Source organism: Jaculus jaculus, chromosome Y, assembly GCF_020740685.1.
Source record: "Jaculus jaculus isolate mJacJac1 chromosome Y, mJacJac1.mat.Y.cur, whole genome shotgun sequence".
Lineage (NCBI taxonomy): Eukaryota > Metazoa > Chordata > Mammalia > Rodentia > Dipodidae > Jaculus > Jaculus jaculus.
The window spans coordinates 1339057-1357722 of record NC_059126.1 but is presented as its reverse complement, the minus strand read 5'-3'; the positions used below and the strand labels follow the sequence as shown (position 1 = coordinate 1357722).

The 18666-nt window shown below is 38.2% G+C and overlaps 1 non-coding gene across 1 annotated transcript; it reads right to left on the bottom strand.

The window, feature by feature from the left end:
- Positions 1-1185: 1185 nt before the first annotated feature.
- On the bottom strand, positions 1186-1376 carry LOC123457134. Its single transcript, XR_006634908.1, has one exon. It is a non-coding gene; the product is annotated as a U2 spliceosomal RNA (small nuclear RNA).
- Positions 1377-18666: the final 17290 nt, after the last annotated feature.

Genomic DNA, 18666 nt, shown 5'->3' with positions numbered 1-18666 from the left:
AAATTTTTATTAACATAAAACAATTTTATGTTTTACCCATGACTTAAATTTGATAAAGTTTAAGTAAGCTATCCCAACAAATCCCAGGAAGATGAAAGTTATTATTACTGAAATTAAATCACTTAAACCTAAGTGATTAAACCTAGTTGTGACCATTCAATAAAATTAGCATAAATAAGACAGAAGCTATCTGTACAGTCACAATGTCTTTAGGTATGAGTACTTCACCTTTGGAAATTAATCATTTCTATGTGAGCCTTTATCTTTAGAATAGTTAAAACCTTGAGGAAAAGAGGAACCTAATTTATTTTACTGAAAGAGTCTTAAAGCCAGTTTTATAACCCTTAACTCATAACAAATTAACATCAGTGACCTGTTAATGAGTGATGCCTTATCATAAGACTCAGTTTATCTATTTAACATTTTGTCTCGGGAGAGACTTCATCTAACACATGTGACTTTAGGTGTTCATAAGAGATGAACTAAAGAGAACCACAGTTATATGCTGTATTCCTTTCTCCTTGTCAGAGACTATTGGCCATTTTTTTTCTCTAGTCAGAGTCTGGGGGACACATGGCTTAAACTTGCATGGGGTTTGAGATAAAGGGGACTCCATATTTTTTTTTCCATAGTCCAGCTTTCCATGAATTTAAGTAGCATATGTTGGAAAGCAATAGCAAAATGAAATTACAGAGCAGAGAGATAAGCATCCTGACATTTCTTTCCTATTCCGAAGTTGTTTTTTTTTATATAGCAAATTTACCCATTTGCAAAACACAAGGTGATAGACTCTTGTCTATGTTTAACCTGGTTAAACCTCCAATTACATCTGAACTTATGACTTTGTGACCCACCTAACATAGGCATCACCTGTGTCTAATGTAAGATGAATTTAGACTAAGACTATGTCCTTATATAAAACTTTTAGAGTATCCTTAAAAGTCTGTAAACAGTTGAAGAATCTCTAACTTTAGGCATGGTGTTGAGGTTTAGCCTGAAAATTCTTTCCTACATATGCACATCTTTATCCACATACTTTAGCATTCTCAGTACCACTCAAAAAACATTTTTAATGAGCATTCTATGTCCCAACATTGAAAAATTCTTTTCCAGTTCCTTCAATCAATTCATCTCACCCCATCATTGATTATCTTTTTTTTTTCTTTTTCTTTTTTTATTCCCCTGAGGGGGTGCACCATTCCTGGAAGTACTGCAACACCAGGTCGATGCATAGAGTGGACAGAGTAAGCTCCTATTCCAACTCCAAGCTCCAATAATCCATTTAATATATTGTCCTTGGATGGAGGACATATCTGATATTTAACTGATAAGAACAGATATTACACTTGATCTTAGCCAAAAGGCCGAGAAGTGATTATCTTTCTCATATGGCTATTAAAAAATTAAACTGAATTGATTAATCCTATAACTAAAAAAAAGCAGTCTTAATACAATTTTATATCATTAATACCAATAACACACTTGGGAATGATTTTATTAGGAGTAGCTAAGGCAAATTTTGTTGTTATCTTGAGGCAGGCTGGCTCAGAAGTCAGATCAGTTACCTCCTTCTTTTAAGTAACAGGACATTACAATCTTTCTTAAAATATCTGACAAATTATAAGTTACCTCTTTAGAGGAAGTTTTGTTGTTTTTAATGATCCTCTATGAAAGGTGAACTTGACCTAGAACATATATCTGACAAATTCACTCCTTAAAAGACATTTAACTTTTTCTTTTCAATTTCTATGCTTAGGTATTTGATTTCCTTGAAATGGTTCTCTAGAAGAGAAAGGAATGTCACCTGTGTCCGTCTCATCTCTTTAGTTACAAACAGTCACAAACATGACACGACTAGCAAGCACAATGAGCACACCACAAACACATATACACACACATATAAAAAGAACAAATCCACCTGATAAAATCAAAAAAGAGCTGGAAGCAATCTCAATTCCTTGTGTTTTTAAAATATCTTTTACTATGGCAATTAGCTCCTTTTTACTCTTTGCTATTTTTTTTTTCTTTAACCCATGTTCCTTATGCCTTGAGAGAAGTTTTAAGCCTTTCAAAAATTTATTCTTAATTAGGGTCTGTCCCATGATAGAAAAGGAAAGAGGAGAAACGGCAAGACCAGAGGGCAACATTCCCTGTTGGAGAACTGGCATGGGGGATTCCCCGATGGGCCTGACTGCAATTTTAAGACCTGGCAGCCACTCTAAGAGCATTGACTGGCTGTGGCATACCCAGTTTTGTTGATAGGAAGAGAGGCTAGATAGGAGGTCTTTGCCAACTCCCGAATAGGCTGTCAGGATTCACATAGGGATCTAGGGGCCTTCAGCCAATGCCAGAGGGTAGTCCTGGCCAAGAGGCTTCAGTTGCCCTCTCACTATGTTGCAATTCCACATGAAAGCGCCAACCGAAAGTAAAAGGAGGAAGAGAAGTGCAAAAAGGAAGTCCCGCAATTCTTGTGCCTTGAAAAAAATGACTCAATAGTCTTTACTTTAATTGCCTAAAATTTGTCACTTACCTCAAATGGATTAGTTTCACAGGTGGGCTTTTCTGTGTCAATCACAGTGCAGGTCTGTTTTACAGGTGTATTGCCTGCAGTGACCTCTATGCAGACCTTCACTCACCCTTCCAGTGGGGTGACGTTCTAATGGCTGGGACAGCCATCCACTTGAGTGGCGTTCAGGTCTTTCTTCACACCTCGGGCCTCACGTTCGGGTGCCATTTGCCCCAGCCAGTGGGGAGTCCAACAAAGAAGCGAGGTGAAAATTAACCTGAATGAAAGAAGGCAAACAGACACAAGAAGGAGACCATGCTAGGTGTTTGTCAAGGCCTTGAGAGTTTATTCTTACATGTAGGTTTATATAGGGTTGTAAGGGCAAGGGGATGTGGTCAGGGAAAGGAGTTGTCAGGAAACCTAGAGGGGATGTAATTAGGTGTTCATCTAATCTTGCCTCACTGGCTTAACATCCTGACTGCACCAGGCTTCACATCCTGACCATAAACTGGCCTTTTGCAAAAGATAAGATTCTGTAAGCAGTCTGTTGACCAGTTCCAGAAGTACCTAACAGAAAGCAGGATGGACCAGCTTTCTGAGTAATGAGTCAGTTTATGAGCCGGCCCAGGCAAAATGGAGAGGCTTTTGCTCTATGGTTCCCGACAACCTACCTCAAAAACCAAAAACCAAAAGACAGAGAGAGAGAAAGAAGTAGAGCAATGGATCAGCAGTTAGGGTGCATGCAAACCCTAAGGACTCGGGTTCCCTTCCCCAGTACACATATAAAGCCAGTTTCACAAAGGGGCAAATACATCAAGGATCATTTTCAGTGACTGAGGTGCTAGTTTTCCCATTCTCTCTCTGTCTCCCTTCTATCTCTTTCTTCTTGCAAATAAACAAATCATTTTATTTAAAAAAAAAAAAAGGAGAAAGGAATTAGTATTCAATACAAGAAGCATTTGTACTAAAATAGCAAAGGCTCTTCCATAATTATTTTACTATGCACAGCTTAGTGTGTATGAAGAGATTGTGGGAAGCAAGATTAAATCTAGCATAAGATATATAAAAACAAAGTGTCATTAGAAATTTTGTTCATTCCAAAATTATGACAGCTTCCGAAAGGAGATTGGTTGTAATACCAGGCTTTGTTCTCTTAGTAGCTTAAAGCAATATTTACATGTGAAACAATGGTCCTGGCTTTAGCAAGAACTTTAGTTCTCTGTTAAGTAGAAAGAATGAAGAACTAAGTTGTTTTCAGTTTTATGAATTAAAGTTGGATGTGTGAACATTCAAAAGAAAAGGAGAAAGTAAGCTGAACACCATCATTCATCTCTCTCTTCTTCCTGTCTATTGAAAGGAGGAAATTGAACAGAATTCTAACTAGAGGCTTATGTATCCAAGAAGCTGGACCCATGCAGGTCCGTGTGCCAGCTCATCACCCTGTGCAGGAGCAAAGACCAAGCAGGGTTTTCCAATCTCATCAGTCTTCTTGCAAAGTCAAGAAATCTAAAGGTGAGACAGTGGGACAAGGAATTGAGCACTTACTTCCCTTATAATTCTATGCCAACTCCCATCCCCCAAATGTACAGAACCATGAGCCTCCAGGAAGGGCATTCAGGTTCTGGTAGGCAGGGCATCTAGGATAGCTGATCATAGTACAACATTCACAGCACACCATAGAGGGAACAAAGTGGGCATTCAGCATTGGTGAGATTGGAAGCCACACCAAAAGTAAACAAGGCCAAATGGCAGAAAAAAAAACCAAAAAACAAAAAACAAAACAAAACAAAAAAAACAGGTACATAGGCCTGCACTGGAAGTGCTGAACTCTCTCTGTTAGGGCAGGTTATGGGTTACATATTCTTTGTTGGCTTTACCTTTCTCAATTAAATTGTATTTTGGGGTTCACTGTGAGTGCTTTTAATGCTTTCAGACACTTAGGGCTTTTTTTTTTTTCCTGTGATTATTGGGGACAGGGTCTGATTAAGTACCAGGCTGAATTGGAACTCATTTCAGAACAGAAATCTCAACCTCCTAGCTGACAGGCTTAATGGTGTAAAGCATCATACACCCTTACATATTTGAACTTTATAAGTTTACCTGACATTTCAATTCCCACATTTGTATACATTGTGCTGCTTTTATTGATTTTGCATATTGCACAGTTGAATTTTAGAAATTACCAATAAAATGCTCAAACTAGCCCACTAAAATAACCATGGCAGGGGAGGAACCACCACAGTGAGATGTTGACCAGGGAAACCTATAAGGTTCCCTAAACAATGCAGGCCTTCTCCATAATACCTGGATATATGGCAGAGCTAAAAGGTAAGAAATATCCTATAGCTGAATATGCTGTTCGTCTTCAGGTCATCAAAACACCAATCTGTAACTGATATAGAAACCAGTTCTCTACGAACACGCAATTATAATGTTGGACCATACTATAGGGCTTGATGGATAACAATGGTCACTATTGGACTAAATAAGCAGGGGACCCTGCAAGGTACAAATTTAACCAGGGAAACAAGAAATACACACTAGGAAAATGGATTTTATTTAAAAATGATATAATCACTTTTTATTCTTTATATTGGTATCATAATTTGAAAAACACAAATATGCAAAGTTGACTATTTTACATGTGACTCTATTTTAAAATGAATGTAAGCAGGAAGCACACATAAAGACGTTAATGTGAAGAGCGCACATATTCCTTTGGTATGGTTTATATCAGCCTAGCAAGCTAGCCAGATATAAACTGGTGATGCTTTCTGGAAATTATGAGGCTAAATACAAGACACTTGACTATGCAGACAATGGGAGATTACACCAGTATCCCCTAGAAGATTAAAAAAAAAAATTGAAGGTGCATAACAATGATCATCACAGTGGAAATGGGTATTGCAATGTTACTTTTCAGTTTAGAGAGAGGAAAGATAGAAGAAAACCACTCAGTTGCCTCTTCAAGGTTCCAGAAAACAACCAGTCACTAATCAAAATGGAAGCAAATTAATGTGGAGAATTACACCAGGGAGCGATTGTTCAATTTACTGAATTAAAGAAAACATTTATTTGAAAGGTAGCTTCCAAGCAAAGTTCATTAAGAATGGTTTCCTTTTACTAGCATGTTAATTTCAGTATATATTTATGTTTGCGTCTCAGTTTTAAAAAAGAAAATATGAGGAAATGATTCTGCAAAATCTGCCAAGAAACAAAGTTTTTTTGTGCTTTTTAAAAAAATCCTGTTAGAATTGACAAAGAAACAGAACATAGGGTGAGGATATATTATGGTTTTCACAACAAAGAAATTTTAAAAAACCATAATGGATCTGATTCACCATCATATTTTGCCTCAAAAATAAGTAGGAAAACAACTATTTATAACTTTAGCAGTATTTTTCTAAGTATGAAAGGTAAGAAATGAATGCATTTTCCTCATGCTCCATAATTTCAATACCTCATACTGAATTCAAACACCAATGCCTTACTTGGTGAGAAATTTTAAAAGCATTTGTTTTTCATGTGCTTATGTATGTGATGTGCATGCATATATCTGTAATACTATGTAGGTGGGCATGAGTGTGTGCAGATGTGTATGCAATTGGAGGCCAGAGATCAATACCAGATGTCTTTCTCTATCTCTACCTATTTTTGGAGATAATCACTGAACCTAGATCAACTAGGTGAGGCTATCCATGTAGCAAGTACTAGTGACCTCCTGCCTCTACTTCTGGGATTTCTTGAGCACATCACCTATCCCAGCTGTGAGAGGCATTTTTGGAATCTGAAATCTAAGCTCTTATATTTATGCAGCAACTATTTTACCCACTGACCCTTCACCCCAGCCCTAATGTCAAATCTTTAAAGACAATATCAAAGTTTTCTTTCTTAATTTTTTTTATCTTTATTATTTTTTATTAATTAGTTTTGTACTCAGCGAATACAGTCAGTTTGGTACCATTATTAGGGTCATCAGTGACTTACCCCCCTTCCCTTGGCCCCTCCTTGTTGAGGTATATGGGTCGTGCATTGAGAAGTTATCCCACAGTTATTGGTACGATAAATGTCTCTGCATGTCATGACCCAACAAGTGGCTCTGACATTCTTTCTGTCCCCTCTGGTGCAAAATTTCCCTGAGCCATATTGGGTTCATTTTTGGTCTGCTTCAGTGATGAAGTGTTGGGGGCCTCTGGGACTCTGGATCTCTGATTTGGTAGGAGTTAATTTTTCTTTGTGTTGATCTTCCCCCTTGTGCTGGTATCCGCTTCACCAGGAAAACAGAACGGTTGCTTGTTTCACCAATTTTTCTTAGTTTCAGCCAGGATCCTTTTGAGGTATGATGAGGTGGCTCTATCCTTAGGATCTATATCTATCTGTAAAAGAGAAGCAGATTCTAAAACAGAGAGTAAATACCAGACAAATGAGATAACCCTTACTTTTTATAGCCCATGATTGATGGTAGCTTGATATTGGAGAGCAGGCTTATGTTTGGATATGGTTCTGACTTGTTTCCCAGCTCCAGCTATGGTTCCCATACCACTGAGGGGATCAGTTAGCCGAATCAAGAGCAATTGGTTCCCCACCATGGCTGTGTGCCACTATTGCACTTGTGTGGGCATCACAACAGGTTATCTGCTGCTTAGTAGGTTGGACCATGGGTTGCTTGGACAGATCTTGATCATTTTTCCCCAGTTGCCCATGTAGCACCTTCTGGCACTAGACACTAACTGTGTCGGAATGACTCTCTTCCAGCTTCCAGCCATGCCATTCCATTTTACCTGTCAACCACATAAGATGTCTTCAGCAGTAGGGTCTTATCACTAACCTTTGGTGAGTCATCAAGTACTCTGTCAGAAATCTGTCTTTCTTTCAGGAAACCTTGTAGTTCTCTCTGATCAAAAGCTCTTTGTGAATGATAGCCACATGCTGGTACTGGGAGTTACAGGTAAGTGCTCACTAAGAAAGGGAAGAAAAAGGTAATTAGTATAAAAGAGTTAGTAAGGAGAGAGAGAGAGAGAGAGAGAGAGAGAGAGAGAGGGAGAGAGAGAAAGCTGTAGAAGATTAAGGTTAGTCTTCATCATACCCTCTCCAGTGTCTTGTGGCTCAGGTGTTCCCTCTAAGGGCCTGGTGGAGTTTTCACAATGTTTGCATGTTTGAATGATTGGTGAGGCTAAGTCCCTCAAAATACATCTAAATTAACCATGTCTATCCATTTTAATCTATGATAATGTGTATCTCAACTGGAGAATGTGTTTTTTTTTTTTTCAAAGAAGGCCATAAGAACCAAGGACAAGCAAAAATCTACCTACAAGACAAGACATGACAGATGATTCCTGTCAATATATGAACCACACTACACAGAATAACTGGGGAGATGAGCAAGACTGCTTCCCAGAGAGTCTGATAACCTGCACAAAGTTATGGAGACATACAGAGAGAAAACTGAAAATGCATCAAAACAGAAATACAGAAGCTGCTGAGAGATCACCACTAAAGCACATCCACCAAATCTCAGGAAATTTTGCAGAAGAGGGTGTAGAAAGAATGTAAGAACCACAGGGTGGGAGGAAATATCCAGAGATATTGCCCCCTCACAATGACTGACTGCTGCTCTCACAATCCACAAGCCCAAGGGAAAATATTAGAAACCCCACAGAGGAGAGCCCACAGTAGAATGAGAACAGGAGGAAGGAAATGATGGCAAAATTCACTATGTGTTCATGCAATTTTACTACTTAAAAAGAACAAAGGCTGGAGAGATGGCTTAGTGGATAAGCGCTTGCCTGTGAAGTCTAAGGACACTGGTTCAAGGCTCAATTCCCCAGGACCCATGTTAGCCAGATGCACAAGGGGGCGCATGCATCTGGAGTTTGTTTGCAGTGTCTGGAGGCCCTGATGTGTCCATTCTCTATCTATCTGCCTCTTTCTCTCTCTGTCACTCTCTCTCTCTCTTTCTCTCTCTGTCTGTCTCTTTCTCTCTATGCCTGTCACTCTCAAATAAACACCAAAAAAAATAAAATTAAAAAAAAGAACAAAAGAAAGAAAAAAACAGTATTTTAGGCCTGGAGAGCTGACCTAGGTGTTAAGACTGATATCTTTAATGAGCCCAGTTTGTCAGATGGAGTGTACTTTGCTGTGGTTTTCAAGTCCTACCTAGAGTGCATTAGTGTGACTCCCGTGCAGCCATTTTACCCCAACAGCCTCCCATGCAGTCATTTATCACTATCAGCCCCCTCCCCCTTTTGTTGAGAAAGAAAGACAGTTGAACTCCAGTTGCTTGTGCCACCTAATTGGCATGTGCAACCTTGTGCTTGCCTCAAGTTTGTGTGTGTCTGGCTCAGGTGGGATGTGGAGAATAGAGCATGTATCCTTAGGCATTATAGGTAAGCACATCAACTCTTAAGCAATCTCTCCAGCCCTTTCCTATATATGTTCTTGTGTGTTTTAGAATGTCAGGTTTTATATTGAGGTCATTAATCTACTAAGTATTGACTTTTCTGTAGGGTGAAAGAAGTGGGTCTAGATTTAGTTTTCAACAGGTGGTTGTTCAGTTTCTCCAGCACAGTTTTGATGATGCTGTCATTTCTCCAGAGATTATTTTTTCACCTCTTTGTTGAAGATAACATAGCTATAATGTCTTGAATTGATAGATGGGATTTCTATTCTATTTCATTGGTCTACTTTTCTTTTATCTGAGCAAGGTTATTTTCTTTTGTCCCCCTGTGAGAGTTTAAAATCAATTATCAACATGATAGGACCTAGGATCACCTGTGAGGTTTTATGTAGATAAGATCAGCCATGGTGTTTGTCTATGAGCTATTATCTTGTTTAGGTTAATTGAAGTTGGAAGAAACATCTTAAAGGTGGACCGCACAGTCCTTTGGACTAGAGACCTAGACTGTATAATAAAGAGAGAACTGGCTGAGGACTAACATTCATCTGTCCGTGCTTCCTCACTGTGGACTCTATGTGACCTGCTCTTCTCATGCACATGACATCATGCCTTACCCACCATGGATTATAACATGGTGTCTAGAATTTAAAAAAATCTCTTCTTTCCTGCAACTGATTTTTGTCAGGTATGTTGAGCCAACAAGGAGAAGATAACTAATGCCTACCATCCTCTTTTCTCCCACTCCTGTTTATATCACTTCTTCCACATTCATTGTTGCCTTTCTACTTTGCTACCCAACATATGTGTACATATAATTTTTAATGTAGATTGCCCATATGAAAGAAATTCGGCAACATTTGCCTTTTTCAGCCTTGCTGATTTTGTTATCATAGTTATCTCTAGTATAGTCCATAGGCAGGAAGCAGAAAGAGATGAATTCTGATGTTCAGCTTGCTCTCTCCTTTTATAAAAATAAGAATGGGAAGGAAACAATACTCAAACACTAGTTAACACAAGAGAGCAAAGGTAAAACCAGAAGAACTACAAAAAATGGCAAAAATAAATACACACCTTTCAATAATATCTCTTAATACCAATGGCCTCAGTGCCACATCCAAAAGATATAGGTTTGCAAACTAGGTTAAAAAACAGGATCCTTCAGTTTGTTGCCTCCAAGAAACCCACCTTTCTACAAAGGATGGACACCATCTTAGGATGAAAGGTTGGAAAATAGTGTTTCAAGTAAATGGACTTAGAAATCAAGCAGAGGTTGCTATCCTAATATCTGATAAAGTAGACTTCAGTACAATATTAGTTAAGGAAGATAAGGAAGGGCACCTTATGTTGATTAATGGCACCCTCCAACAGGAGGATATTACAATCCTAAACCTATGTGCAACTAACATGGGGGCCCTCAAAAACATCAAACGAATGCTATTAGCACTAAAGTCACAGATAACACCAAACACAGTGGTAGTGGGTGACTTCCACACCCCACTCTCATCAATTGACAGGTCATCCTGGGAAAATATAAACAAAGAGGCATCTGGACTAAATGAGGTCATAGAAGAAATGGACCTAACAGAGATATACAGGACATTTCATCCAAAGGCTGCAGAATATACATTCTTTTCAGCAGCACATGGAACATTCTCTAAGATAGACCATATGTTAGGACACAAAGCAAATCTTCACAAATACAGGAAAATTAAAATAATTCCTTGAATTCTATCTGACCATAATGGAATCAAACTACAAATCAATAGCAATAAAGGGTATAGAGCATACACAAAATCATGGAAAATAAACAATACACTACTAGATGATGGATGGGTCAATGAAGAAATCAAGAAGGAAATCAAAATATTCCTAGAGTCAAATGACAATGAGAACACAACATCCCCAAATCTCTGGAACACAAAGAAAGCAGTCCTAAGAGGTAAATTTATAGCTTTCAGTGCCTATATTAAGAAATTAGAAAGGTCGCAAGTATATGACCTTAATGCTTTACCTTAAAGCCTTGGAAAAAGAAGAACAAGGCAAACCCAAAATCAGCAAATGTGAAAAAATAATAAAGTTTAGAGCAGAAATTAATGAAATAGTAACTAAAAAAAAAAAAATCCAAAGAATCAATGAAACAAAGAGTTGATTCTTTGAAAGAATAAACAAGATTGATAAACCCTTAGTAAATCTGACCAAAAGAAGAGAGAAGAGACACAAATTAATAAAATTAGAGGTGAAAAAGGTAGCATTACAACAGATGCCAGAGAAATTCAAAATATCGTATAGGGACATACTATAAAAGCACAAAGTACCACGTAGTACGAAAATCTGAAAGAAATGGATGATTTCCTTGATTTATGTGACCTATATAAATTAAATGAAGATGAGACTAATCACTTAAATAGACCAATGGCAAGCATGGAGATCCTAACAGATATCAAAAATTTCCCAACTAAAAAAGACAAGGCCCAGATGGATTGACTGCTGAATTTTACCAGACCTTCAAGGAAGAGCTAACACCATGGTTTTAAAGCTTTTCCGTAAAGTAGAAAAGTACGGATTCCACCAAACTCTTTTGATGAAGCCAGCTTCACCCCAATACCAAAACTAGGCAAAAGTAGAACAAAAAAAAAGAAAAGAAAATTACACACCAATCTTCCTCATGAACATAGATGCAAAAATTCTCAACAAAATATTGGCAAACAGAATACAAGAATATATCAGAAAATTCATTCACCCTGACCAAGTAGGCTTTATCCCAGAGGTGCAGGGATGCTTCAATGTATGCAAATCAATAAATGTAATATATTATATAAATGGATTGAAGGACAAAAATCACTTGATCATCTCATTAGATGCAGAGAAAGTGTTTGACAAAAACCAACATCCCTTCATGATAAAAGTACTACAGAGACTGGGAATAGAAGGAACATATCCCAATATAATAAAGGCTATTTATGGCAAGCCTACGGCCAACATGTTACTAAATGGGGAAAAACTGTTAGCTTTCCGACTAAAACCATAAACAAGATAAGGGTGTCCACTGTCCTGACTTTTATTTAATACAATACTGAAACTCTTATCATGGCAATAAGGCAAGAGATACACATAAAAGGGATACAAATTGGAAAGGAAGAGATCAAGTTATCATTATTTGCAAATGACATGATTCTATATATAAAGGACCCTAAAGACACTACCAGCAAACCGTTAGAGCTGATAAACACCTATAGCCATGTAGCAGGATACAAAGTAATACACAGAAATGAGTAGCCTTAATATATGCTAACAACAATCACACAGAGAATGAAATCAGAGAATCACTCCCATTCACAATTGCATCAAAGAAAATAAAGTACCTTGGAATAAACCTAACTAAGGAAGTAAAGAATCTCTACAATGAAAACAATAAAACACTCCACGAGAAATTGCAGAAGACACTATGAAGTGGAAAAACATCCCTTGTTCCTGGATTGGAAGAATCAATAGTATGAAAATGGCAATCTTTCCAAAAGCAATCTACATATATAATGCAATCCCTGTCAAAATTCCAAAGGCATTCTTCAGAGAAATTTAAAAAAAATCCAAAAATTCATTTGGAATCACAGAAATCCTCAAATATCTGAAATAATACTGAGCAACAAAAATAAGGCTGGTGGTATCAACATACTTCATTTTAACCTATACTTCAGAGCCATAGTAACAAAAACAGCATGGTACTGGCAGAAAACCAGATATGAAAGTCAATGGAACAGAATAGAGGACCCAGATGCAAGTCCAGGTAGCCATAGCCTCCTGATAATCGATAAAAATGCCAAAAAATACTCATTGGAGAAACAACAGCTTCTTCAGCAAATGGTGTTGGGAAAACTGGATACGTATCTGTAGAAGGATGACAATAGATTCTTCTCTATCCCCATGTACATGAATTAAATCTAAATGAAACAAAGACGTTAACATCAGCCCTGAAACTCTGAAATAGCTAGAGGAAAAAGTAGGGGAAACCCTTCAACATATTAGTCTTGGCAAAGACTTTCTGGATACAACCCCAATTGCTCAGGCAATAAAAGCATCGATTAACTACTGGGAACTCAAGAAATTACAAAGATTTTGTACCGCAAAGGACACTGTGAATAAAGCAAAGAGGCAACATACAGAATGGGAAAAAATCTTCGCCAGCTATATAGTGGATTAATATTTAGGATATACAAAGAACTCAAAAAGTTGAATAATAAGAAATAAAACAAGCCATTTAAAAATGGGCTATGGAGCTAAATAGAGAGTTCTCAAAGGAAGAAATAAGGAGGACGTATAAGCATCTAAAAAATGTTCTCTGTCAGTAGTTATCAGAGAATGCAGATTAAAACTACATTGAGATTCCATCTCACTCCTGTCAAATTGGCCACCATCATGAAAACAAATGATCATAAATGTGGAACCCTTCTACATTGTGGGAATGCAATCTGGTCCAGCCACTGTGGAAATCAGTGTGGAAGTTCCTAAGACAGCTAAAGATTGATCTACCATATGACCCAGTTAGACCACTCCTGGGCATATATGCTGAGGACTCATCTCATTTTCTTAGAAGTATGTGCTCAACCATGTTTATTGCTGCTCAGTTAAAATAGCTGGGAAATGGAACCAGGCTAGATGTCCCTGAACAGATAATGAAGATGTGGCACATTTATACAATGTAGTTCTACTCAGTGGTAAAGAAAAATGAAGTTATGAAATTTGCAGAAAAATGGATGGATCTGGAAAGGATTGTACTAAGTGAGGTAACCCAGGCCAAGAAAGCCAAGCACCACATGTTCTTTCTCATATGTGGATCCCAGCTATAGATGATTGGGCTTCTATGTGAGAAGGAAAAAACTTAGTAGCCAAGGCCAGTAAGCTAAAAAAGAGATAAAAAGTGAAGAGAAATGATGGGAGGAGGGTACTTAATAGGTTGGTATTGTATATATGTAAGTAGAATAATAAATTAACTGGGGTAAAAAGGCCCATATTGAGGTCAGGGGAAGAGACTGAGTAAAGAAAAGGTGGAGGAGGACTAATCAAGATCTAAAAGGATATAAATAAATCATATGGAATTCTCCAATTTAGGACAATGGAACACTCAGGAGCTGCAGATCGTTGCCAGAAAATTTTCAGAGCCATCGATGGGATACATTCCAATGAGTTTGGCTAGTGAAGACCCTGTTGTCCCCAGAACATTATAGGCTATTGCCGAGGTCCTTGGTTTCCCACCAGGAATCGACAGTAAGACCCTACTGCTGATGACTCCACATACTTGAGCTGCAAGGTCACTGAGCATTCCTGCTGGAACCGAACTGATAACCTCCTACATGTAGACCAGCTGACAGAAAGCTGTAAGAAGCAATTCTACATGCTGTCCAATAGGAGAAAGAGATACCACGGTGAAGATATTCAACAGTCGACACTGCAATCCATAAAATTGCCCAGCCAGGCCAAATGAGCCAACAGGTGCAATAGTCGCACATCTGTCATGGTGGAAACCAACTTTCCTACAATTGGACTTGAGGTCTGCTCCAAGGGAGGGAATACATCCCTGATACTGAAAACTTAAAACAGGGGTAGTCATGATCTCTAGGGGTGTAACATCTGCTGATGTCTGGATAAGTGTATATACTATGCTTATCAAACTGCCCAGTAAGCACTTCTGTTAATATTCATACCCTTATATTCATGCTAAGTTCACTTTGAGTAGAGATTCTTCTCTTTTCTGATGGCAGTGACCTTGGAATGACCCAGAAGGTATCATGGTACTGGAAAGAAGTGACTAGAGTACTGAGTAACATCTCAATCACATTTTCCAAGGCTCAGGGTCTAATGTGGAAGAGGTGGTAGAAAAAATGTAAGAGCCAAAGGAAGGGTTGGGTTTCTTACAACGTGCTCCCTCCAGACATAAAATGGCTCCAATATCCATGACCTCATAGTGCCTGACACTACCTACACAAGACCATCATAAGAGGAGGGAAAGATCATGACATCAAACTATTGGAGAGACTTACTGAGATGGGGAGGGGATGTGCTGGAGAATTTAGTTTCAAAGGGGAAAGTGTAGGGAGGGATGGTATTACCATGGGATATTTTTTATATTTATATTGTGTGTGTGTGTGTGTGTGTGTGTGTGTGTGTGTGTATGTATGTATTATTTTTACTTTATTTGAGAGAAAGAAATAGAGAATAAAGTTACAGGTATAGTACGGCCATTTGAACCTGCAATTAAACTACAGATTCATGTGCCATTTTGTGTATCTGGATACATATGGACCCTGAATGACTGAACCTGAGCTGAAGATACTTAGAGGTAAGTGTCTTTAACCTCAGAACTATCTCACCAGGTAGTCTGTCTTTATTTGTGACACAGGATCTCTCACTGGACTTTGAGCTCATGAACTTTGCTAGACTAGCTAGCCAGCCAGCTCCAAGAAGCCTCCTGTCTCCAACTACTCAGTTCTCTGGATACAGGCACACAGTACGTTTCATGGCATTTTAAATATGGGTTTTAGGGATCCAAACTCAGGTCCTCATACTTGCATGACATGCAATTTCCTGACTAAACCAGCACTCCATCCCCAACATCTACCATTTTTGATGGTATAAAATGCAGAATAAAGGGCTGGAGAGATAACTCAGTGTTTATAGGCACTTATTAGCAATACCTGATATCCTGGGTTCAATTACCCATTAGCCACAGAAAACGAGAAGTGAAAAGTGGCACATGCATCTGAATTTAGGTTGCAACAGCAAGAGATGATGGCATTCCATTCTTACTTTCTCTGTCTGTCTTTCTGTCTGTCTCCTTGTCTGTTTCTATCTGTCTTCTCTTACCCCATCATGCCTATCCTCACACTCTCTCTCAAGTAATTAAACAAACAAAAATCATTTGTATTAAAGTGTAGATAGGGTTGGAGAGAGAGTTTAGCATGTAAGGTGCTTGCCATCAATGCTAGAAGAATCAGTTTTGATTCTCCAAGACCCATGTAAGACAGATGCACAAGGTGACATAAGCATCTGGGGTTTGCTTGAAGCAGCTGGAGACCCTAGTATGCCCATTCTCTCTCTATCTGTCTTTTTTTCTATCTCTTTCAAATACATACATATATATATGTATTTGCTTTTGAGTGTGGTCACTGTCTTATTCCTACTGGCATCCAAGTCAAATATTATTAGCTCATTTTATTTCTTTTTTTCTTCCTTAATTTCATATTTTTTAAAGTACATCTGTTTGAGATTTAATTTTTTTGTATGTATAGGGTGTCAGGTGACTTAGGAGTATTCAAGCCTACACTTGTCTGGCTAAATACATATATTATTCCCCCAAACCTTCCCTGAATTTGCTACACTTAATGTTCATGTTCATATATTAATATTACTCTCATTTTAGTTGGAGAATCTTCTTCTTTCAGATGGCTGTGACCAATGGGATGACCCAAAATGCAACATAATGGTAAGAAGATATGATAGAGGACAGAAACATATCAATCACCCTCTCTAGGCTCAGGGTACATTGTGAAAGACAAGGTGGAAAGAAAGTAAGAGCAAAGGAAGGGCACCACACCTTACAATGCAACCGCTCAGTTTCTGGCAATACCTAAACAAGATCCTCATGATAGGAGAAAAAGATGATGCTATCAAAATAAAAGAGTGCCTAACAGAGAGAAGGAGTGGATATGATTGAGAGCAGAGTTGTGAAATGGAGAATGGGAAATATTAAGGTCTATTGACTGTAAGTATGGAAATTGTCAATATAAAAATAAAATCCTACACAATATGCAATATAATTGCAGGAAAAGGCTTCCTAAATAAAATCTCAGTACCACAGGAAACTAGACAGGAATTCAACAATTGGTACCTCATAAAAGCAAATGGTTATTGTACAGACACACAAAATGTCAAGAAACTCACTAGGTGACCAAAGAATAGGAGAAAAAGTTGACCAACTATACCTCTGACAAAGGCCTAATATCTAGAAACTACAAAGTACTAAAAAAAAAAAAAAAATCTAAACAACAAAAACCATACAACCAAATAAAATTTAGACAGAGAATTGAACAGAGAATTATGAAAGGAAGAAATTCAAATTGACAATACACAATTAAAAGAGTTGCTCAACATCTTTACTCATCACAGAATTCAAGCCAAATCAACTTTGATGTTCCATCTCACACCAGTCATGATGGCATTCATAAAAAAAGTGATGCTGGTGATCCTGCGTGTGTGGTGGGTGGGTGAGAAGAACCTTACCCACTGCTGCTGGCAGTGCAAAGTGGTACAACCTACCATTTAAATCATCTGTACCACTCCAAGGCAAATACCATAAAGATAACACACTCACAGGCAGTTAGTTGTTCAGGCATGTTTGAAGCTGTCATATTAGAAATAATTGGGAATTGGAATTGGTCCATAAACTGAAATATTGATAATAATGAAAATGTGGTACAGTTACACAACAGAATCCTCCATAGATGTAAGGAAAATTAAAATCATGAAATTTGCAGGAAAATGGATAGTGTTTGAAAAACAATCATCCTAAGTGAGGCCACACAGCACAGAAAGACACATACTGGCTGTTCTTTCTCATATGTGGGACCTAATTGAGATTAACCAGAGATAAATATAAATGGGAGAAAGCATCAGCAATATGGACCTACAACTAGAATGAAGCTGGGCAGAGGTAGGAGGATTACTGTCTACTTGGGGCCAGCCAGAGACCACATAGTAAGTTCCAGGTCAGGCTGGTCCAGCACAAAACCCTAACAACAACAATACAAACAAGAATATTATGAAATTAAAAATAAAAATATCTGGGCATAATGGCACATGCCTTAATCCCAGCACTCAGGAGACAGAGCTAGGAGGGTTTCTGTAAGTTTAAAGCCATCCTGACACAACATAGTGAGTTAGAGGTGAGCTTGGGTGAGAGTGAGACCCTACCTGAAAAAAAAAAAAATCACCACCACCATCATCATCATCATCTAGAGAAAGACCAAGAAAAAATGATACAGGGAGAAAGGAAGGATAAGAGAAAATTCTCCGTTTGCTAAGTGAAGGAATATAATATAGAATGGGGTTAATGGAAAACTAGTGGATATAAAGGGTGGGGTATGCAATTACACATAACTGAAGACAACATGAATCAGTTCCATAGAAGTCCTCCTTCTGGATAGCATTCAACAAGATAAAACCAGCAATAAAATGGGAGAGATGTTGGTCCAGACAGAAGTATCCCATAGAAGAAGAAAACCTTAACCCTAAATCCACAGCTCCAGCTGGGTAATCCCAGGACTGGAAGTCAGTTAGCCACCACAGTGAAATGTTGGCCAGGGGAACCATGAGGTCCCCTAAACAATGCAGGCCTTCTCCATAACACCTGATTACCTGCCAGAGCTAAAAGGTAAGAAATACCTGTTGCTGAATATACCACAGGGTGCTGGTCACAGGTCATCTAAATACCAATTTGTAAGTGAGAATGAAACTACTTAACTCCAACCTAGACCTTATACTATTAGAAAACACTACGGTGACTGCTGAGTGACAATGGTTGCTACCAGAGTAAATAAGCAGGGGACTCTTCAAGCTACAAGTTCATCCAGAAAAGCAGAAAATACACACTTATACAATAGTGGTACACAGCTTTTGCAGGTAACCAACTATTCTCTGCTAGCAACTGAAGCCACTCAGTAGGAGAAAACACATCTACTACTAGAAACCAAATCAGAATCCCATGGCTAGT